Here is a 25,069-nt window from a genome sequence, read left to right on the forward strand (position 1 = left end):
CCGTCCGGTCCCAGGTAGGGACAATCCCCCGCCCCGCGCGCGCGAGGAGGGCTTGAGTCCTGCGGAACTTGGCTTTGGGGCGCGCTTTCCCCACTTCACTCCTTGGCGCCTACTTTTAATTTTAATTTCTTGATTTGCTTTTGCCCTGGAAAAAAAAAAAATTAGAGACGCAATTCGAAGTTTGATGACTTCGGGAAAAGTCACGTAATTCAACAAAGGGGCTCTAAAAGGGGCAAAACTGGGGTGAGGGAAGGCGGACTTTTACAGATTCCCAAAGCTAAAGACCAAGGTGTTTGTAAAGGTTGGCGACTAATTGGTTGTGTGAAACATTTTTGCTTTTAAATCCCTAGTTAATGAACTTTCAACGGTGCATGCGAACTTGAAAACACTGCCAGAGATTTTCCCTTAGATCTGTGCCCTCCTCCCCCATTTTCAGTATGTTTTTTAATAAAAAGGAAATGGAATGTGACCTCTGCTGTTTCTTTGAAATGTCCTTGGGTCCCCGGTATTTGCCCCCCAGGGGTGCTGGCGGCCTGGACGGTGGGCAGGGGTCGGGGAAGAGGTCATGGTGCCAGGAGGCCTCACATAGTGAAAAGAGGGTGCCAGGTACAAACAGTTAAATAGTCACAAACTGTTTGCTAAATATTTAATAATTAGGCAAGCATCTCCCAGGTTGGTTGCTTAGGCTGCATTGACCTTGGCAGCCCTGATGAGGCGAGATTTTCACAAAGTACTGGCCAAGAATTTTTCCAGTGATAAAAGGCAAGAATCAATGCTTTTTACCCCAGCATGGCAATTGCCCTTAAAAACAAAATTAAAACTCCCTCTGATGACTTAGTACATTTTAAGTTACTTTCCATGGCGGCATAGATACCTGCCCCGTGATAGATATTTGCTCTGTGAATTTAGAGGAAATCTGTGCTCCAAATATGGTACAAATCATTGAAGAATAGGGCGTTTATTTTCTTCCTGCCACTATTTATGGGAAAGAATTACTGAGGGTCCTTCTTGCCCTGGTTTGTGGATGTCCTTGGTGGTTGCAATCAAGCAAGCTCTTATGAGGAATAATATCTGGAGAAAAGACGAGAAGCATTTGAGAGTTGAATGAGAAAGAAATGGAAAGGGTTACTGCTTTTAAACATAATAGAGTCTGTATTTGCTGCCTACCCCTCCCCCTTCCCCATTTAATCCTTCAGTTAATACTATTTTAGAAAGGAAAAGACAGATGTTAAGGATCATACCACCTTACTGGTCCCAGCTGTGAAACACTGTCAGGAGGCAGATAATTGAAACAAGGTACATAATTGAAACAGTTTGAAGCTCAAAGGTAAAGTTAAGTTCTGGAATTATTTGTATTTCCCTAAAGTGTGACGAGTCAGCAAACAGCAAGCTGCCTGGGTCACTGAGCAGAAATGGAACAGATGCTGAGACAGGAAGGGAAGGTGTGGCTGACTTCTCTTCTTGGCCCACTCTGTGTCTATCTGATCTGCTCCCTGCATTTATTCAGCACCTATGATCCTGGTCCTGAATGGCTCCAGAGATTTGGATATATAATGATACCTAAAGAGAAATAGGGCCAATCTTTGCTGTGTTTCAAAGAGCTTTTTGGATATCTGGGATTGAAGACAAAAACTTGCATACCAACTCAACATGTTCCATTATCCTAAACATGGAATGATTCCCTTGACTTCCCACCCAGACCCTCTCTGAGCCTGGAAATACAACCTGGCTAAGCTCCGGCCAGAATCCAGTTGCAGCCCAAGGGCAGAGCCCAGGTAGGGCTGGCCCCTTTCCTCCTAGAACAGCCCGCTCTTGGTGCCCAGAAGCCCATTCACTGTGCTTCTTGGAATGGATGCCAGTTTCCAAATAATTGAATACCAGCCTCCCAGTAGCTGGGTTTCCTCTCCCTGAACTGTGTTTCACATTCCCCTAGTTACACAATTTTTCTGATAACCCTGAATCTTGGGATCTTTTAGAGTCTTGGTTAAATAGTAACTAGTACCTATGTCCTGCTTTTCTTTCTTGGTCATTAGATTTTCTTTCTGGTTGTTCTTTTTCGTCATTAGATTACATGCTTACAGAGAGACTTTGTAGGTGTGTAGAAAAGAGTTGGGAAAAGTTAAAGGGGTCATCCTAGGGGAAGCAGACTTGGAGTCTTCACCTATGTGCAAGTCAGATGAGTCACTCATTTGTAGCCTTTCTCGAGTGCCTGCTCTTAACCACTGAGTCATCCTGTGTCTCTAGTTGTAGCCTTTGTCACTCTGACTGCTATTTAAGAGAATAAACTGAGAATGAAATCATTCATCTACTTGTACCCTTTTCACCCGAGAATGTCATAGTCCCACAGAGATTAGTTAAAATCTTCAGGACTGTAGATTATCAAATAATCCTTTCCTAAAACATATGTAAAACACCAAGCCAATGAATATGTGTCCTGAAGCAGAAAATTAAAACTCTGACTCGGTGTTGTCAGGCATTGTAGAAAAGATGTTCCTGAGCTGCAGTGAATATTAACAAATGACAAAAGGAATATTGTATCTCAAACTTTATCACAAGTGGTGAATTCTGTTCTGTTCAGTGTACAAGTGGTTCTCCAAACTTTAATGAAACCCTGACCTGGCCTTGGAGACATCATGTGTGTAGACCCAGAGATACCAGATAGTCGATGAGTTTTGGGGACACAGTCCTTGTCTTCAGAGATCCTAATATCTTGGGAGAAACCATTGAAGGATCTTAAGCAGAGCATATCTTTATTTTAAAGAGTTCATGCAGGCTGCAATGAGAATGAAACAGTAAAGATAACAAACAAAGACCAAAGGCAGCTGCAGCAAAAATTTACATTAGAGGAGAGAGAGAAGTGAATTGATTCAAAAGATAGTTAAAGAAGCACTGGTATTTAAGGTTTTAACTGTAAGAACCCATTAGGTAACTTGAATCTCTGACGTCAATTTACATGTCATTTCAAAATACATTTTCTCCAGGTAGGTAAATGTAAGCCACGTTTCATTGCAATGTTCTTCATGTGGATTCTAGTTCCTCTAGAGCTCCTCGTGGTTTTTAATCACAGAAAAATAGTTTCTGATAAATAGCCAATTATATTTCACATTTTCAACAACCTAGTGTTTCTTTCTCCAGACTTAAATATCTACATCTGAAGGCAAAGCTAAAGTAAACTGTTGCCCTCATATTATATACACATTCTCTGATTTAGCTTCACTCCTTCTGGGAGTAAAAACACCCTGACATTTGATTGTTTAACTTTAGTGGAAATGGACAGTAGAACAGCCTTTCTTTTTTATTGTTTTCAGTTGACCACAGCATGGCCTGCTATATGTCACAGCGAGGACTGTATTATATTTGTAAGAGTATTAGTAACATGTGAGAGGCCTCTAAGTGAACAAAAGTCACCTTGGTTATTGACTCAGTGCCACATGCATAGCTTGTTAATACAACGTGTATTTGGATATATTTTAAATTTATTGATTCACTTGATCACTAGTTGTAGAGTAGATGTCTACACTCAGGAGTTTTGAAATTTGATTTTGGTGTTAATTCTTTTCCCTCATTTGATAACTGAGTATCATATATATCTTGGTTCCTAACATGCAACAAATACAGAGATTTGATTCTGTATAGCTGTAAAATAGTATCGCTTTTATTTGGTCTGATTGTCAACAACCTTAGTCCTCCAGAATATGTATTGTAACCTAGAAATGCATAAAAGAAGTCCCCTGCACCTTCAGATTCTTATTAAGAGCCATGTACTTAAGATTCCCACTAGAACTTTTTTGGCATTATTTCATTTCTGATTCCTAATGAGCTTGGCTACCTGGATTCGTGGTCCACAGCAAGGAGATCTACTTTGTGGTTTCAATGTACAGCTCTTATGATAAGTATGAAATGTGGTTACAGCCAAATGCTAGGCAGCAAAGACAATACAGTGAAGGTGGTCTGTGATTAAACCCTAAGTCTACAAGAAAAACGTTCAATCGTGTTCAAAACTGTTAGAAAGGAATAAGTACTGCATTTTGGTAAAAGGGACCCTTGATCCTTTTTAGAGCTGGAAAATAACCTTAAAAGTTACTTGGTCTAACCACCTTAATTTACAGATGAGGAAACTGAATCTCAAAGAGGTTAAATGATTTGTCCAAAGTCATACAGCTACCCATTGGAAAAGCTGCTGGGACCAGAATCTCAGAGTCCCAATTCCTAGTTTAGTCATCTTCCTACTTCTGACTAACAAGCACAAATGTTGGTACTATAAAAACTCATTCTATATTAAGTATGATATTGTCCAAAACATAGCCACTGTTTATTGAGAAATTACTTATATATTCAGTATCAGTTATCTATTGCTGTGTAACAAATCACCCCAAACATAATGGCTTAAAATAACCACCGTTTATTGAGCTTGTGCTTCTGTAGATAAGCAGTTTGGGTGGGCTTGGGTGAGCAAATTACTGTCTTTTCCAGGTTCCTTCATGTGTCTGTGGTCACCAAGGCAGCTCTGCCTCTGAGTATTGGCAGACCATCAGCCATGTCACATGGGGAGCAGCTGAGCCTCACATCTTTCATGATTTAGCAGGCTAGCCTGGGTTCATCACATATTGGCTCAACTTGGTTGCAAGAGAGAATGGAAACAAGGCTCCTTGAGGCCTAGGTTCAAGCTGACGCAGCTCACTTCTACTCCAGTCTATTTCAAAAGTGACTCAAGAAGCCAGTTCAGATTCAAGGGGTGGAAAAAGACCCCACTTTTTATTAGGAGAAACTGCAGAGTTCCATTAGAAAATGGCATGGATTCAGGGAGGGATGGAGAATCATGGCCTTTTTTCACAATTTATAATATACACCTTGTACCTTATGTAACTTGTCTAGCTTAATTCTCACAATAGCACTAAAGGTTAGGCAGAATTCCTATTTTACAGGTGAAGAAACTGAGAACCAGACATGTTAGTCTGGATTAGGCAGGACAGATGATGAGTGATGAATCCAACACTGGGACTTGGGTGTGTCTGACTCCAAAGCCTGTGCTCAGAACCACGATCGGAGCCCTGCCTCCCTGCATTATGGTGCGGTGACGAGTGATGGTATTACTAAGTATCATACAGCTCAAGAGTTTTGCATGAAAAAAAAAATCAAACTTTAGTAAAACTTTTTCTTGATTTATATGCTAAGAGAAATAATAAAGAAATAATATCAAACATGCTTATGCCCTCAAAGAACATATGGTCTCATTTATATGTAGTTGCATGTGCACACATGTTATTTAAGCAATAAAATTCCAAGTAAAGAGAAATAAGACTGGACAATCAGAGAAGCTTAATAGAGGATGAAGTGATGAGTTCAGGGGAGCCAAGAGAAAGCCCTATTTGGAATAGTATCTGTTAATATCTCAAAAGATCATCACATTATTTATGTAAAATAAGTAATATTCCCTTTATACAAGGGAAGTTATTTGCCCTAAGTCATACAGCTAAAACCTAATCAAGATGACATTTAAACCCATGTCCATGTATCTCAAAAAACTATTTCCCTTCCATTTTTTTTCCACTAAGCCAGTAAGCTTTGGTCCTCGAAGTGAGGTCCATGGACCAGCAGCATCATAACCACCTGGGAGCTTGTTGGAAATGCAGAGTCCTGACTTCACCTCCAGTCTACTGAATCAGAACCTGCATTTTAACAGGATCTCCCAGATGATTGCATAACCACAGTGAAGGCTGAGTCCTGCCCTAAAGGGAGCTCGGAGAAATGAGTTATATTAAGATAGGTGAAGGAGGGTGGAAGACCTTTCTTTCTTTTTTTGCTTGTTTATTTTTTTTAATTTAATTTTAAGTTCCAGGATACAAATGTAGAACATGCAGGTTTGTTACATAGGTAAATATGTGCCATGGTGGTTTGCTGCACCTGTCAACCCATCACCTAGATATTAAGCCCTGCATACATTAGCTATTTATCCTGATGCTCTCCCTCCCTCTTCCCTCCCTACAGGCCCTGGTGTGTGTTGTTCCCTTCCCTGTGTCCATGTGTTCTCATTGTTCAACTCCCACTTATGAGTGAGAACATGTGGTGTTAGGTTTTCTGCTCCTGTGTTAGTTTGCTGAGGATGATGGCTTCCAGCTTTATCCATGTCCCTACAGAAGACATGACCATGCTCCTTTTTTTTTGGCTGTATAATATTCTATGGTATATATGTACCACATTTTCTTTATCTAGTCTGTCATTGATGGGCACTTGGGTTGATTCCATATCTTTGCTATTGTGAATAGTGCTGCAATAAATATACACGTGCATGTATCTTTATAATAGAATGATTTGTATTTCTTTGGGTATATACCCAATAATGGGATTGCTGGGTTGAATGGTATTTCTGGTTCTAGATCATTGAGGGATTGCCACACTGTCTTCCACAATGGTTGAACTAATTTACATTTCCACCACCAGTGTAAAAGCATTCCTGATTCTCCACAGCCTTGCCAGCGTCTATTGTTTCTTAACTTTTTAATAATCACCATTCTCACTAGTGTGAGATGATATCTCATTGTGGTTTTGATTTGCATTTCTCTAATGATCAGTGATGATGAGCTTTGTTTAAATATGTTTGTAGGCCGCATAAATCTCCTCTTTTGAGAAGTGTCTGTTCATGTCCTTTGCCCACTTTTTGATGGGGTTGTTTGGTTTTTTTCTTGTAAATCTGTTTAAGCTCCTGATAAATTCTGGAAGTTAGACCTTTGTCAGGTGGGTAGATTGCAAAAATTTTCCTCCATTCTATAGGTTGCCTGTTTGATCTGATGATAGTTTCTTTTGCTGTGCAGAAGCTCTTTAGTTTAATTAGATCCCATTTGTCAATTTTGGTTTTTGTTGCAATTATTTTTGGCAATTTCATCATAAAATCTTTGTCCATGCCTATGTCCTGAATGGTATTGCCTACATTCTCTTCTGGGGTTTTTATGGTTTTGGGTTTTACATTTAAGTCTTTAATCCATCTTGAGTTAATTTTTGTGTATGGTTTAAGGAAGGGGTCCAGTTTCAGTTTTCTGCATATGGCTAGCCAGTTTTCCCAGCACCATATATTAAATAGGGAATTCTTTCCCCATTGCTTGTTTTTGTCAGGTTTGTCGAAGATTAGATGGTTGTAGATATGTGGTCTTATTTCTGAGGTCTCTGTATCTGTTTTGGTACCAGTACCATGCTGTTTTGGTTACTATAGTCTTGTCGTATAGTTTGAAGTCAGGTAGAGTGAGTGCCTCCACCTTTGTTCTTTTTGCTTAGGATTGTCTTGGCTATATGTACTCTTTTTTGGTTCCATATTAATTTTAAATTAGTTTTTTTCTAATTTTGTGAATAATGTCAATGATAGTTTGATGGGAATAGCACTGAATCTATAAATTACTTTGGGCAGTATGACTGTTTTCAATATATTGATCCTTCCTATCCACGAGGATAGAATGTTTTTCTGTTTGTTTGTGTCCTGTCTTATTTCCTTAAGCAGTGGTTTGTAGTTCTCCTTGAAGAGGTCCTTCACATGAGGGTGGAGGAACTTTCTAGACAGGGAGAACAGTGACAGCTTGGACCCTGAGGCTGGAATCAATGCCACAGGTATGAGAGCAAGTGGAGGGATTCCTAGACTAGAGTAGGGGTGCATTTTTGGCAGTAGAAGGAAGTCATGTGAGACTGATGGAATCGCTGTGGAGCCTGATGAAGTCTGCTTGTTAGAAAGGTTAATCGGGCAGTACTGAGGCTGGCCTGGCAGCAGTGACCCTGGTTGTTCTTAGGCTTTGCTGTCATTTAGCTGTGTTGTGAAGACAGCTCAGACCAAGGTAAAGATGGAGGAAACAGAGGAGAAGGATGCAATCTGGGAGGCATTTCAAAGCACCTCCCATGGGACTCAATGCCAGATTTTCTAAGGGAATAAAGATAAAATGTGAAGATGATTCTGGACTGTCAAGTTCTGAACTGTGCTTCCCAACCTTCAGGCTGGGATGTTATCTTTGCAATTCTTTGCTACTGTAAAAGAAGGATACTTTTTAGTGATTGTGGTTTTGTTGTTTGTTTAAAGGCAGCTTCCCCCATTCCTTTTAATTATAGCAGTTTTTCAATTTTTGCTAAGAGGTAATTCAAACATTAAAATTCCAAATCTCTATGTCCATGTAAATAGTGGGGGAATTTTTTTTTTTTGGCAGGCAATTATTTGTTCTTTATGTAGTTCTGTTTATTAGGCCTTCCCAACTACTCTGTGATATCTATGTAGGTAGGATTATGATGATCATTTCACAGTCAAGGACACAGACTTGGAGATGTGATTCAGCCAAAACTTGAACCCAGGTCTGCTGGCTCCAAGCACAATTCTCTATCTGTCCAACTAAAGCACTTTGAGGTTTTCTACTTGGTCTTTGGAGGAGATTATCAAACTGATCAGTCTTTAGTTTACTTTGGTTTGACTTTTTTCATATACACTGTGCCAAATTCAGAAAGATGCTTCAAAGTTTATAGTGGTGGTTTTGAAGTAACTATTTCATGGGAAATTGAAAATCCTTCATTAAAAACTGATTTCCTCCCTTGCCTGATTTTCTTATTTCATTGAATCCATATGTTGATCCCAATGGCAACAAACCACACTTCAAATTTCAAATGATGTGAGCAATTTTGCAGTCCTTTCCTTTGTTTGTTTGAAAGATGAAAACATTTTGATATTTTTTCAATTCAGTTTTTAAGCCTATTTCTTAAGCAACAAAGCTGAGGCTTTAAAAGTGTCCATAGATGAGGTCAGGAGATCGAGACCATCCTGGCTAACCCAACATGGTTAAACCCCATCTCTACTAAAAAAATACAAAAAATTAGCCGGGGGTGGTGGTGGGCACCTGTAGTCCCAGCTACTCGGGAGGCTGAGGCAGGAGAATGGCATGAACCCGGGAGGCGGAGCTTGCAGTGAGCCAAGATCACACCACACACTCCAGCCTGGGCGACAGAACGAGACTCCGTCTCAAAAAAAAAAAAATGTCCGTAGATGACAGAATCATGACCTGGAAGGGGTCTTCAGTGGTCCAAATCCCTCATTTTATGGATAAGAAAACTGAGGCCTAAAGGGAGAAAGGGACCTCTTCAAGGATACCCCATAAGTTGGAGGTTGTTGTAGGGCTGGGACCCACGTCTCTAACCCTCCTGTCCTGTGCTTTTTCACTCAACTACTTCAAAGCTGTTCCTATCCCTGTGGCAGCGTCTCCCAGTCACTGGTGAGCAGTGTGGGGAAGCTGAAAGAGTTCACATTTTAAAGCCGCCATTACTTGAGTTTGAATCCTGGTTTGCTGGCTAACTGGCATGTGACAAATGCATCTAATGATATAGTCATTTCCAAAGAGAATCATAAAACAGGGTTAACTGGCTAGACCATCAAGATGGGATTTACAATTTATCTGCATTCTCTTTTAAACTTGACAAGACAAGTTTTATGATGCTCGCCAGGATTTGGTTTTGGCGAAGGAAGCCAAGTGTTCTAGGGGTGGACATAGTAAAAACAGCAGAGATCCACTGCAGCCCAGGCAGAGGCCCCACCCAGCCTGATCCCCCTGCTGTAAAATGAGTTCAGGCACTACTGTTGATGCCACGTTTTCTCTGTTCAAAGATAAAACACAAGTATTTCCTGGTACTGCAGCACAGGGCTAAGTTGTGGCGCTAGGGAGGTGAGCCTGAAAACAAAGGCAGATAGAGAAGTCACAGCTCACTGGTGAGCGAGCTGGAGAGTTGTTTTCTTAATATCCTCTGCCTTTGAATCTGCCTAGATTCAAAGATTTAATGGGGCAAAAGGAGTGTTACTTTTATATAACCAAAAAATAAATAAATAAAATAAAATAGCTTTAGAGAATAAAATTACTGAAACTGCAACCCTTGACAGGCAATTGTCCTTTAAGAGGTAACTAGAGAAGCAAAACAAGCTAACAAACAAAAACTCATGAATTCACGGCTGGAGCACATCGCAGGTCCCCTAATGGCAGGTATGACTAGGCGAGGCACAAGTACACCTATGCCCATAAGTCAGAAATTATCAGATTCGTCCTCCCAAACACAGATGACAGCATCATATGCACATTTGTTTGCATTAAATCAGTACTCATCTCTGCAGGTGCTTACCCTCTATTCAGTTTCTGTGAGCCTCTTGGAAAGAAACTGGGTGTTGGGGTTGTCTTTTCTTCCATCACTAAGCCATTTGGTCCACTGTACTTCTTGAGTAAGTCTCAAAAGAGGAGAAGCTGTGGCCCACTTGGAGTCCGGCTGCCCCAGAAGAGACTGTAATGAGAGCTGGACTCTCATCAGGTTTGAATCTTGGCTCTGCCATTTGTTGTGGGACCTCAGGAATTTTACTTAATCTTCCTGGATTTCAGTTTCCTCATCTATAAACTGGGACGCTAACTACTTCCTCTAATTTGCATCTACCTAGCACAGTCCGCCCTTAGTAAATGTTTAAATAATCTGAGTCTCAGCCTCTGTGGCCTCCCATTTTCTCAAATGTAAAATACATCTGGACTAGAACAGGATGGGAGGTACAGGATGGAAAGAAAGAATGAGGCAGGAACTCAAACTACACACACCTTCTCCCAGCTCCCCTCGTCTTGACCTTAGATAAAAGCCACACGAAATAGCAGGAAACTTTCAAGCTTAAACTCTTGGGATTTCCCCTGAATTTCTAACTAGAGATGTAAATTTCCTCATTATGAAATTGTCTACTTATATATCTGTCCAGGGACCGTTTTAAATGTTTCTGAATATAATTATATCCCAAGCATGTAAAGAACTTGAGGGTAAAACGTATAATCGATTCCACGTTTGTATAGTGTGAGTGTGAGGCAGAGAGGATGCCAAGGACTGAATTTGAGGAAAAGAAGCAACAATGGAGTTCACAGAGAAAGCAGAACTTATTTAAATGCTGAAATGATCATGGTATAAGTAGGGAGACTAAAGAAAACTGTAAAATATGGAGAAATTAAAGCTGAAGAACATGACCTTTTCTTATTCTCAGTTCCATGAAGAGTTTTCAAAATAACAAAGGTGGCATTTCTAGCATTTAAAAGGGAGGGCTGTGGCCTCACTCTTCATATTTAGTATATGCTCCATTCTTCATTTCGTGAATTGGAGTTTTGAAAAAATATTATTGTAAAATGTTCTTATACTGGAGTGTCCATTCCAATTAGTGAACCTAGTGCCACAAAAAGCTTTTTTTTTTTTCTATCAATGTGTAGAATAAAACCTAAATGCCCTGTTATTGAACAAGTATCTGTGGAGGCCAAGCACTGTGCCAGGTGATGAGGATACAAAGGTGAACAAAATGGACCTGGACACAATCTCAGTGGGAGACAGGTATCGATGCGATAACCATGCTAGTGTGGACGGCTTCCCTGAGGAAGGGATGTGCAGCTGGGATCCACAGGCTGAGTAGACTCTCACCTGGCAAAGGGAGCCCCAGAGAGGGGAGGGCGAAGGGCATGCTGAAATGCGCCGGGGGTATGGTGTTCTGAGAAATGTCTTCAGCACAAGGAGTACCAAGAGAGGTAGACAGTAGCCCCATCCTGCAGGCCTTGCAGGTCACATGCTAAAAACCAACTTCAGCTAACCTGGTCCTTCATATCTACCAGGTTCCTCTCAGTGGATGTTAAAACCTCCAGAATTTGGAGGTGGGTGAGGATAAAGGAACCATCCTCACAGCCTCAACACTTAGTCTCAGGTTCGATTCACCCTCACAATCCAAGTTTGATTAGTAAGCAGGAATAAAAACAATCGTACATCCTGTCCTGTAAGCTTGGTGAAGCCCCTCCTTCTATTCTTTTGGTTTCTCCAACTGTATCTTCATGGAAAGTTCATGAAAGACAAATGTGACACTCTTCTAGCAGAAGAGTTGAGGTCACCTAAGAGCTTAATTTAAGCAGCAAGAATCCTTTGAACCAGCCACTGAATGAGCCATTTCTCAGAAACAAGCACTAGGAACATTAGGAAGGGTAAAAGATACTGGATTGCTGTAATCTACATCGTTGATACAAGAGTGGGAATGCCTCTCATGACACTATTTCTAGCCAGTTTACACTCATACAAAACTGATTTCACCAAGGAAAAATAACTTTGTAACATCCATTTTGCAAATGCATAAAGTCCTTTGGAGTGGAAATAATGAAACTAGTGCACCTGTACAAGCCATCTCTGCCTTCTGATAACATTTTTACTAACCGTTCCTGAATATATATTCCTGTTGGGCAACTCATTTAATCTACAACCTAAAGCACAGATTAAAAACCCACTCATAAATTCCAAACCGTCTTTGCTGACATATCATAAAGCAAATTGCAGACAATACAACCTTATAGTTGATGGTCTTTATCTTAAGAACAGTGAGAAGCTATGGAAGGTTTTAAACTGAGGAGTAATAACATTTGCATCACTGGGTGCACTGTGGGAAGTAAGAAGGCAAGACTTGGGGAGAGGGGATCAATTAAGGGACTATTGCAGAAGAAGATGTTGACTCTCCTCTTGAATAAAGTAGAAGCAGTTATAGAGTGAGAAGTGGAAGGGTTCCTAGGATAGTCGATGAGATCACCAGTACCTGGTAATGGATAGGAAATGGGAAGTGAGGGAAGAGGTATCAAGACTGAATATTAGGACTTGGGTATGCAAGTTTTCTTGCAGTACTATTTGTGATGAAAAAAAATCCATATATCATCAATATATACAGTATGTAGGCCAAGCACGGTGGCTCATGCCTGTAATCCCAGCACTTTGGGAGGCCAAAGTGGGCAGATCACCTGAGTTCAGAAGTTCAAGACCAGCCTGGTCAACATGGTGAAACCCCATCTCTACTAAAAATACAAAAATTAGCTGGGCATGGTGGTGGGCACCTGTAATCCCAGCTACTCGGGAGGCTGAGGCAGGAGAATTGCTTGAGACCAGGAGGCGGAGGTTGCAGTGAGCCAAGATCATGCCATTGCACTCCAGCCTGGGTGACACAGTGAGACTCCGTCTCAAAAAAAGAAGTACAATATGTAGATACAGTGCAGTACTCTGCACTGATTTAAAAATGAGATGTATGTGTGATGACATGACAGAAGATTCAGGATATAGTCTTAAGTTTTGAAAAATTTGTTGAAGAAAAATGCACTTAGTGTTTCATTTTAATAAAATAGTAATGATTATAATTAGCTCTTAACAGAAAATAGCTGGAAGAATAAATTTTAAACAAATAACAGTGAAGATTATGGGGCATTTACAAAGTATATTTGACATTTCTGTACTCTGGATTTTTGGCAGCTCTCGTGTTTACTTTTGTAGTCGGAGAAAGCAGACTTTGCAGGAGAGCAAACTGCCCGTCTTCTAACATGGAATCTTCCGATCCTCTGTTCTAAAATGATTGCTCCCTCTTCCGAATATCTTCTAGGCTGTTAGAGCCAAAAATGACTTTAGAGATCATTTAGTTCTACGTCCTTATTTCACACATGAGGAAACTGAGGTCTAGAAAGACTAATGGTGTGGCCAAAGTCACATAACCCTAAGTTAAGAGCAAGACCAAGACTGGAACCCAGGGATATACTGACTTGTAGTCTAGAATTTTCTCCTGCAAGCAAAGTCTCCTCTAGCATTCACTGTATCTGTGAATAATTTGACTTTACTTGGAATGCCTCATAAATAAATTTGTCTTTCTCCTCCAGTAAATTTGTGCTTGAAACTCAGAGAGTCAGTGTCCAGTATCACGTTCATGCATTGTGAAGCATGCATTACAACAATTGACAGGCTTCAGTTAGATTTCAGATCCGAGGCAACACTAAAATTCGAGGAAAAGAAAGACTCCCATCTGTGGTTTGTACTTACACAGCACTCTCAGGAGCTCGCTCATGTTCTCTCTCTGTCTTTCACACATACAGTAGGAATAAGTTAGTTACCTAATTGGTTATGCTGGGGAAATGGACTTTGGATTGAGGACGCATCAGTAGGTACCTTCCCACTTGCAAGGAAATACCAATATCCTGAACTTCTGGAAGGAAATGGCGTGGCTGTTCAAGGCATACTTTAATCTGTTGATAATGTCAGTAGTTTCCCACAACTGTATTGAACACTTTCTCATCCTACAATTCTCATAGGCCCTTTTCACAGAGTGTGTCTCAGGGACTGTTTCATATCTCACAGAGACACAGCCAACCCTGGCCTGACTATGGGCCCGGAGCAGTGTTTCACATTGTCAACCCCTCATGTTGCGGGGTTCAACCAGATGGAGGCTTATGAATCAGTGTTCAGTGATGCAAACCTCCTCCTTTGACTGAAATGAGAAATCATGGCTACTTTGTCCCTTACCTTGTAGCTCCCCAGGGGCAATTAGGGAGTTGCCCCAGCCTGCAAAGGGCGGTGTTAGGCTCTCTCACCTCTAGCGCCTCCTCCTTTTCTTCTCCTCGCCTGAAGCTAATCATGACACTTTTGTCTCTACTGAGCTCCACTTGGCATCTGGTGTTCATCATCTAAATGAGCTGCTATCTCTAGGAAACTATTCTGTTCTCTGCTTCCCGTTTTGCAAATTTGGTGTGTCTGTTTCCAGTGTTTTATTAATTTATTTCAACTGAACATTTTCCATATCGTAAACATTTCCATTTTTTACATTACCATCTGCTTGATGTTTTAGACTCTGTATACTCCCCCACATACATGTTTGTGTAAGATTCAGTTCTAAAGTCTTTCAAACCACTTTTCTTTTCCTGTAGTTAATTCGTGTGGGTTCACAATGCCTTAAACATTTAAGTATCCATGTAATGCATTTATACTTTTTATCTTAAAATTCGGAGAAAACAGTTAAGCCTCATAACTGTGATATTCCTTTAAATTATATTAAACTAGGATTTTGATATACAGTCATGTGCCTCATAACAACATTTGGGTCATATACCTCTTATACAATGTTGGTCCCTTAAGATTATAATATCATATTTTTACTGTACATTTACTATGTTTAGATATGTTTACAACTGCCTACAGTATTCAGTAGTATAGTCACATGCTGTACATATTTGTAACCTGGAAGCAACAGGCTGTACCATCTAGCCTAGCTATGCAGTAGGCTCTACCTTCTAGGTTTGTATAAGTACACTCTGATGTTTGCACAACAAAATCACCTAGCGACACATTTCTTGGAACATATTCCCATTATTAAGCGATGAATGACTAAATGATATAGGGAGAAGTCTAAAGCACTAATTATTTTCTCCTCAGTCAGCTATAAGTCTGCCTTTCAGTAAGCTTACCTTGTTCTTTTCGCAAATGCAGAAATTTATTTCTCAATAAGCTTCTTGAATACCAACTTCACATAGAGATTATGTAGTAGTAATCAAGGAGAGAAAGCACAGAAGAACAGCCAGTAGACCCTCACTGCAAGTAGAACAGGAAGGAATGTGACTGAACCACACCCCAGTGGATCTTAGAATTGGAAAATTGCGAGACGACATGTAGAAAATTCCAAGATGACAAGATTGTTGTGCCCTGGAGGGTTATTAAAAGAGCTGGTATTATCTCTATATAACCCACACGTGGACTGTACATGTGCACCCTCAGAAGTACCTAGAAAATTTTTTGCTTCTCACTTCGTTCAGCTATGCCCAGACCAAGCAATAATCTATCAGACTTACAGTATTCTTGGTATGACATATAGTTACTGAATTTTCTAGTAAAATGCAAACTATGTTGGATGGACAACCGGATGAGGTATTTGAGTCAGTCTGCCCTGAAACTCAGATTGGTGTTCTCCATAACTTGACCCTTCTATATCTGCACCTAGACCCATTATCTGCTTTGCCACAAGAACGTTGATCATATTTTCTTCCAAATGGATAAGGCAAAGCATTTTTATGCCAATACTATGACACTTTGGGAGATATAGTTTGTATGCATAAACATTGGGACATTTTGATAATGGGGATAAACAATGGGACGTTTTGATATTCATTGATTCAGTGATAAATTATTATTCACTCAACATATATGTCTTGAACATCTCCCAAATTAAAACTGCCATGAAGGAGTTAGAACATAGCGTCTGTAGATATAATTAAGAGCTAGTACCAGGGAACTTGTTTTTGTTTCTTAATATCCACAACCAACAAATTAGTACTTTCTAGCCATTTGTTTTTTGATTCATAAAGTTTTGAGAGTAAAGAAATGTGAGAAAAAAAATCTGTTACCTCACAATCAACTGAGACTGTTTTCCTGCTGGAAATTCCCAGTTGGGACTGATTAAGAAATGTATGTTTCTGATAAAGGTACAGGTGGAGCCAAAGGATAAAAGGGTGCTGTGTCTTTAAATTTAAAGATATTTTATAATTGTCCTTGAAGTTTCTATTTTCTTTTTTTTTTTTTTTTTTTTTTGAGACTGAGTCTGGCTCTGTCGCCCAGGCTGGAGTGCAGTGGCCGGATCTCAGCTCACTGCAAGCTCCGCCTCCCGGGTTTACGCCATTCTCCTGCCTCAGCCTCCCGAGTAGCTGCGACCACAGGCGCCCGCCACCTCGCCCGGCTAGTTTTTTGTATTTTTTAGTAGAGACAGGGTTTCACCGTGTTAGCCAGGATGGTCTCGATTTCCTGACCTTGTGATCCGCCCGTCTCAGCCTCCCAAAGTGCTGGGATTACAGGCTTGAGCCACCGCGCCCGGCGAAGTTTCTATTTTCATTTGTTTGCTCTGGGTGGGACATGGAAAAATATTTGCCTACTGTATGGTACTAATCTTCATGCATGTGTTTGCAAATTACCTTTCTTGTGAAAAGGGTGTAGGCATTTCATTGATGATGCCTTTTCTTATTAAATATTGCAAATGCATGAATTTTCTGCACCAAAAATTGGTGAGTTCATTTTATATCTGAAAGTCAGGTTTAAGAGATGTCTCAGAAGCTTCAAAAGTGTGAAACCTTAGGAACTAAACATTGGGTTCTCTAGTTACAAATTATCACAGGAGCTACCTTGGTTATATGTTTAGTATTTTCATTGCAAACCAGTTATTTTCAAAGTTTTGGTGAACCCTAATATTTATTATAAATAACATTGTTTGAATAATCTTACTTTGCCTAAGAAGTTTTTTTTTTAAGATGTAGAAAATATCTTTAAATTATTTTGAGTGGCTATGTGTGGTTTTCTTCCATAAATTAAAATTTCAATAGTTCAGAAATTATTATTCACTCAACAAATATGTATTGAACATCTCCCATATACTAGAAAGTATGTCAGCCTTCCTGAAAGCCCACAGCATATTTTTCACAAATAGAGAACTTTAATTTGCAAATAAAATTATTGAATTCTCTACTCCCACACCATGTACCTGATGTTTCTAAAAGAAAAACATTAACTAAATTTCACAGAGTTTATTCGAGCAAAGAACCATTCATGAATTGGGTAGCACTCAGAACCAAAAGAGATTCCAAGTTCTGCTCTACAGTGAGCAGTAAGCTTACCTTGGCTAAAGTTGGAAGTAAAATACAGAAATAACTTGATTGGTTACAGCTAGGTATTTGCCATAGTTGAGTATGGGCTGATCAGTTGGCTGCATGTGATTGGCTGAAACCCAGCTATTTGTTACAAAAAAATATTGTCCTAAGTTTTTGTCTGTTTATATACCAAATTAGGTTACAGTTTGTTATATAGGAATTCAAAGCACAGAGACAGCCTCAGCCTTTTGACCCCCTGCTTATTTTGCTTTAACAGTATGTAAATGTATTCTATAATGAATATAATTTAATATATAAATGTAATTTTATTGAGCACTAACTACAAGCTAGGCATTGTACTCTGGGATGATCAGGATACAGAAGTGAATAGAATCCCCATAATATCTACCAGGAAAGAGGAACATGAAATAATCCTTAAATAAAAATAGAATTTAAATTGTGGAACAACAAAGGAAAGATCAAAGAGGTATATAATATCCTTAAATGGGATCCTATTTAAATAATTTAAATGGGAGAGGGGAGGGGAGGGAGAAGGCAAGGAAGGCTTTTCAGAGAAAGTGAAGTGCTGAAAGTAGAAGAATGAAGAAAAGTTGGCCAGGGGAAAAGGTGGAGAAAAATGGCTATATATATTTAATTTTTAAAAATAAAGGGAGACTTCATTCTGGGGCCTAGAAACCTCGTTTCTAACTTAAGAGATGCTAGCAACTGCCCTTGAGCCTGTCTTAACCTCTGGCCTCATTTTCTTTTTTTTTTTTTTTTTTTTTTTTTTTTGAGACGGAGTCTCGCTCTGTAGCCCAGGCTGGAGTGCAGTGGCCGGATCTCAGCTCACTGCAAGCTCCGCCTCCCGGGTTCACGCCATTCTCCTGCCTCAGCCTCCCGAGTAGCTGGGACTACAGGCGCCCGCCACCTCGCCCGGCTGGTTTTTTGTATTTCTTAGTAGAGACGGGGTTTCACCGTGTTAGCCAGGATGGTCTCGATCTCCTGACCTCGTGATCCGCCCGTCTCGGCCTCCCAAAGTGCTAGGATTACAGGCTTGAGCCACCGCGCCCGGCCTGGCCTCATTTTCTTTAAGTGAGAAATCTGAGTTGGATAGAAGGATCTAGGATTTCTTCTCTTCTTTGATCTGTGATTAATATGAATGGCAACCTTATGGGGAAGCTCTCCAGTGGCTCCCTCTGGGCTGGTTCCTGGAGCTGTCATCATCTTAGACCACATTCTGTCGGTTCCTGGAAATGGGGAAGCTGCATACTGTGTGCGCCTCTGCCAGACATTGGCTAGAATTTGTGACATTCATGCAGTTAGGCTTGAGCGACTGCAGCCTCCTGCCCCACCTATATCCACAAATTTATCTACATCTGCATCATTCCTTTCCTCATTCTCTCCATTCTCAGAGGATAAGGTGTTTCTTTTCCTGTTCAAGGCCAACTTTTTCATGTGGACTTAACTTTTTTCTTCCATCCTCTGGGATATTGCTTCACCAATTAATTCTGTCTTTGTTCTGAATCTATCAACTCTAACCAAATAAAAGTGGGGGTAAGGGGTGTTGAAAAAATTTATTTCTTACAAGATAAATATGTCTTCCTTTGAGTCTGTTGGCCACTGCCCCATCTCTCTGTTTCCCTTATTTAAATATAAAATAAAATGTCCTAAAGAGTTCTTGAGTATTTGCTGCCTTTAACTGCAACTCCCAATTCCTTACTTCCAGTTCACTCAACATATTGCTATTTGGTTTTAGTCCACGTCGTGACATGAAATCATCACTGATCAATTCTAATGGTCATATTTCACCCTTTTAATTTATAAACCTCCTTGCTACATTTCAAACTTGATCTTGAGGATGTCTTCCTTTTTGAAATTCTGCCTTTCCTTGGATGCTATTATGCTATTACATTTCTTACTCCTGATTCTTCTCCTACTTCTGTGACCAGTCCCTATTGACCTATTATCAAGTTTGACCCTGAGGTTTTCATGATGCAGAATCCAGTTGCATGTTCTGTGCTATCTATGAGTTATGTCTGCAAGGAAGAATGTACAAAGAATTCTGAGTAGGATTAAACAGTAATCAGATTCATTGGTTCAGGTCAACTGGCAAGGTAATCTGTGGAAGATTACAGAATCAAAGATGACTTGAGAATTAGATAACAAGTAATATAAATCTTGGGGACTTAGACGAGAACACTGAACCCTTTGTAAGATATACAGTCTTCATTAAAGCAAATATACATAGGGAAAATTAGATCCTAAATCCCAGGCTAACTTGCTAGTGAAAATGCACTAAGAAGGTAACCCCAAATTTTGGGGGAAAAGCAAAATTATTTCCTTATAATACAGTGTTCTAACTATGGGAAAACTTAAAATTTAAGTGTAAATATGATGGACTAAATAAAATCCAAAATATTTATACTTTTGTATAAGTTTGGGGGAAAGTATTTAATATTTTAGATATTCATTATATTTTAGATAATGTGTTAATATGATTAGCCTTGTGATATCTAATATAAAATATGTCATTTATGATTGATTTAGATTTGGGTTTTTTTTTTTTTTTTTTTTGAGACGGAGTGGTCACTCTGTCGCCCAGGCTGGAGTGCAGTGGCGTAATCTCAGCTCACTGCAAGCTCCGCCTCCTGGGTTTACGCCATTCTCCTGCCTCAGCCTCCTGAGTAGCTGGGAATACAGGTGCCCGCCACCTCGCCCGGCTAGCTTTTTGTATTTTTTTTTTTAGTAGAGACGGGGTTTCTAGATTTTGTATTTTTAAGTTAAAAATGTTAAGATAATTTTGCTGTATTGAATGCTATATTGAAATGTTTAATGTCTGTTACGTTAACCAAGTTAAAATATCAGTCTTAAGAAGATTGACAGAGTTGAGAATTTTAAATAGAATATAAGATTTATAATTGATCTCAATTCAAGAAAAACACATTTTTAGATTTCTTATTTTAATCGTTTAAAAACCGAAGTGCCTGCAAATAATGTTTTTGAAGGTTGTAGGGGACACCCAGAAAACTTCTTTGCTATCTCCCACTCCCAAGCAGTAGTGTATCCTTGGTCTCCTTTCTCCCCCAACAGTTCTTCCCTGCCTTCTAGGCTCCCTGGCCAACCTCTGGCAGTGTCAGAACATATGCACCACTCATAGCTCACACATACATGATGTCTAAATGCCTTTCTCCAGCCCTGCCCTCCTACACAGCTACAGATCCATCAAAAACTACTTCCTGTGGGGCAGATCTGCTTGCATATCCCCAGACCCCATCCAACTCAACTCACCTGAAATGCAGTCTATCAGTGCTCCACCTTCAAGCCCACTGATGTGCTCTCCTTTTTGCTGTTATCTCAGCTGATGACATCATCAAGTGCTCTTTCCTCTCTAGGGCAAAGACTGGGTTGGACATTGCTATGGTTTGAATGTGTCGCCCAAAGTTCGTGTGTTTGAAATTTAATCCTCAATGCAACAGTTTTGAGAGGTGGGATCCTAAAGAGGTGATTAGGTGACAAGTGTCCTGCCATCATGAATGGATTAATGCCATTACCTTGGGAGTGGGTTCCTGATAAAAGGAAGAGTTCTGGCCCCCTTCCCTTCTTTCTTTCTCATGGGTTCTCTCTTGCCTTTCTACCTTCTGCCATGGGATGTTGCAGCAGGAAGGCCCTCATATAAAATAAAAGTCCGCCTGACCTTAGACTTCCCAACCTCCGGAACTGTAATAAATAAATTTCTGTTATTTATAAATTACTCAGCCTCAGGTATTCTGTTATAGCAGCACAAAGCAGACTAAGACACCTGTCAAGGTTGCCTCTCTTTGACCCCCCAGTGCCTACTACCTGGCAAGAGTAGGTACTCAAAAACTCAGCTGATAAATATGAAGCCCAAATAAAATAGGGAATGTCATGAATACCTGCTTTAGGATGAGTGGAAAGGGAAGACTCCATTATCATTTTGGTATTAGCTCATGGTTTCTTTGTCAAAAGGGTAGGAATAGCTAACATTCATTGAGCACCTACTATGCACCCGGTACTTTAGGTGATTTGTGCACATTAGCTGAAAGGGTTGGGCTCAGAGAGGTTAAGCAAGTCATTCAGGATGACAAAGCTAGTAAGTGACAGAGATGGTATTTGTGAAGGTCTGTGTAGCTCCAGAACCTCTTCAGTGTTCCCACCTCTCCTCAGAGTAGCTATTTTCACATTAAATTAGATTTCCTCTGACTGACGTTTTTATGCAGTGGTATTACTGATATAACTATGAAGATCAAGTTGCATGTATGCAAAAATTCAGAATTTAGTGTGTTTACAAAAAATTAGTAGATTTTTTTCATTTGCTTATAAAAGACTTCACATTTTCAGTCACAATACCAAGGCTTAATCATTTCAAAGGTGAATACTGTCAGTTATGGAAGGTACATCAGCAGAATCAGCTCTGCCAACTTTCTTGCTTGACCTACTGATGGTTTAGGAAAAAGCCGCCTTGAGTTTTCCAGATAGTTAGACCAAGAAGGATGCATTTTAATCAAACTGAACACAAAAGGTTGGGTTTGGAGGAAATGCAACCACACGAGTCCCTTTTAAGAAATAAAATTGAGAAATCATCCTTCTAACACTTCCTCCTTCCCTTCCCTTTACACAGTTCGTAGAAACAATGCTCCTTTTTTCTTGTGGAGCACTTCAACCCCAGCACAAAATTAATAAGAGTGGTAAAACTGGAACTGCAATTTTATTTCTTACCCCACCCCATCACCGTGGAGAATAAACCCTTTAAATACAGGCTGCCAGGTACAAGCTAAAGATTGAGATAATGATCCTTTGCTTCAACATAAACATTTTTTAAAAATGAGTATTCTAGTCTACATATCTCGTTTATGAATTAACTCTGTGACACTTAAAACTACCCTGTTTCTTTTAAGATTTGTAATGTTACAGGAACTTTTGTCTAGTTTCTCTTCAGGAAATTATAAAATTATACCACTTTTAGCAATGTTTATGAATTATTTAGAATACCAGTTCTCTTGAGCTATTTTGTTTAATTAAGTCACATATACAAATTTGAAAATTGGAAATATCCTAGATAAAGATGTAAGAATTATATATGGAGTATTATAGAATAGATTTCTAGAAAGGGGTTCTAGTGAGCAGTAGCTTTTGATTAATGACGTTTAACTAGGGCATAAGGAATTTGAATTCCCAGAACTGCTTTTTACTGTGGCCAAAATTCAAAATAATTTTTATTTTTGTGAAATAATTTTTCTTCAACTACAAGGAAGAAAAGAAAGGAAAAAACTTAAATATGTTTTTTTATTTTAAAATACATTATTTAAAATAATTATTTTACAATACATTATTTTAAAATATATTATTTAAAATAATTATTTTATTTTTATTAATAAAATAAAATTAAATATTTTATTTTAAAATAATTATTTTAATCACAGAAACTAAAATAATATATCTGGCTCTATTGTGATTTTGCTAAAATCACAAAAACTAAAATAATGTATCTGGCTCCATTGGGAGAATATGATCCATCATTCAAGAGAAACTTGTCTCGTTCTTGCAAGTGTAAGGACCAAATGGTAAATATATTTAGCACATGGTTTGGTTCTACTTATCATCACTAATGTTCTCATTTTCCAAATGGAAGGATAAAAACAATAATTTACCCAAAGCAGTAAAGCAGATGTGGGACTGTTTAATCTCAGCTCTTCCTTTAAATTGTTCTATAGTCACAGAAATCACTTCTCTGTTCTTTAGTCTATTAACAGACAACATCTCGCTATTGCCGTAATCCAAAGCCATATCCCTTCAGCATCTTCATAATAATTACTAGATACTTTAAATCCATATATTTCAAATACCTTCATTCTGCCATCTTACCTGCTCATGTTTATGCAGGCACCTAGTAGCTGTTGAAACAGGATAACACTGTGGCTAAAAGCACGTGCTTTTAGAACCCCTGGGTTCAAATCCCAGCCCTAGAACTTCTTAACCTCTGTGAGCCTCCATGTCTTTGTCTGTAAAACGGGAATAATCATTGTGCTGACACATAGATGGGATCGTTGTTGGTTTAGAAACTAGGAATCAAATCAGTACATACATGTGAAGAAATTTTGTATGTTAACCTCTATGACTTCTGTATTAAAAATAGTTTTTAATAAAACATGTTAAAAATAATGAATTTTTGAAAATTACCTTGCCTACAGCAGGTACCACAGCAGGTGTACCACTTCATGTTGGCCATCCACTGGGATGGCTGTAATCAGACAGATGGACAATAACAAGTGTTGGCAAGGAAGTGGAGAAACTGCAACCCTCATACACTGCTGGTGGGAATGTAATATGGTGCATCCATGTTGGGAAACAGTCTTGCAATTCCTTAAAATTTAAACACAGAATTGCAGTATTCATCAATTCTCCTAGGTATATATCCAAGGAAAAAAATGTATGTTTGTGTCACAGAAAGACTCATACACAAATGTTTACAGCAGCATTATTCATAACATCCCAAAAGTAGAAACAACCTAAAGTTCACTGACTGATGTGTAGATAATAATATGTGATACATCCATAGAGTAGACTATCGTTCAGCCGTAAAAAGGAACAGAGTACTGATAACATGCTACGACATGAATGAACCTTGGAAACATCATTCTAAGGAAAAGCAACCAGACACAAAAGGCTACATATTGTATGATTCCATTTATATGCAAGGTCAAGATTAGACAAATACAGAGACAGAAAGTAGACTGGCGATTGCCTAGGGCTGGGGAGAATGAGGGGATTGGGAAAGATGGCTAAAGTTGATGGTTATGGGATCTCTTTTGGCAGTGATAAAAATGTGCTAAAATTTTTGTGGTAATGGAGGCACAACTCTGAATATGCAAAAAATATTGAAATACTTAAATGGGTAAATTATAAGGCATATGAATTTTATCTCAATATAGCTGTTAAAAATAATAATAGAGTGGTAGACTTCTAAGGAATTTCAGTAACTTCTAAACTTAAAAGTTTTTAGACAAGAGATCAATAGACATCTGTTAATTACCCCATCACAGATATGCCAACCAATCCCTAGGCTTTGACTTCCCAGTAGCTTTTGTCTGGGAATTTACCTTGCCTACAGTAGCAATCTTCCTGTAGGTAAAAACAAGAAACTTCAACCCTGGTCTTTGTTTAATAGTTAGGTTTTTTTCTAATTCTAAAATATGTACAGATTGGGAAAAACCCAGAAAAATATAAGTTCAAAGCATAAATTAAAAACATAAATAATCCTGTGATCTGAGAGCAATATCCCTGCCTGGCTCCTTTCCAGGTTGGAAAATCTGATTTTAGAACTTAGGTTTGAGAGAACCGAGTTCTTACTCCAAGTACATATAGAAACTGCATCTTTACAAAATCGTCTCTAAAATGATCACTTGGACCTGAAGAGCTCATCTTTCCAAAGGTGATTTCCAGTCTTATATGGGTTAGAGAATGCCCAAATGTAGTAATTTTTTTATTTTTATTTTAAAAACAACCCCCACTTACTTTGTGCTGCCATTAGTGATTTCCCCTACCCTGCCCCACAATTTACACAATGTTTTTCTTCCTATATTATTACCTTTGGACCATGTTGTGGTCTTCTCTATTATTTATCTAGT

At 39.1% G+C, this 25,069-nt stretch overlaps 1 protein-coding gene across 1 annotated transcript in view; it reads left to right on the forward strand.

Annotated features, from left to right (window-relative positions):
• LOC105542130 (chromosome unknown open reading frame, human C4orf19) overlaps positions 1-25,069 on the forward strand; it is a 143,938-nt gene that overhangs the window by 536 nt on the left and 118,333 nt on the right. The window lies entirely within an intron of this gene.

Source organism: Mandrillus leucophaeus, unplaced genomic scaffold (assembly GCF_000951045.1).
Source record: "Mandrillus leucophaeus isolate KB7577 unplaced genomic scaffold, Mleu.le_1.0 Scaffold251, whole genome shotgun sequence".
NCBI classification, from domain to species: domain Eukaryota; kingdom Metazoa; phylum Chordata; class Mammalia; order Primates; family Cercopithecidae; genus Mandrillus; species Mandrillus leucophaeus.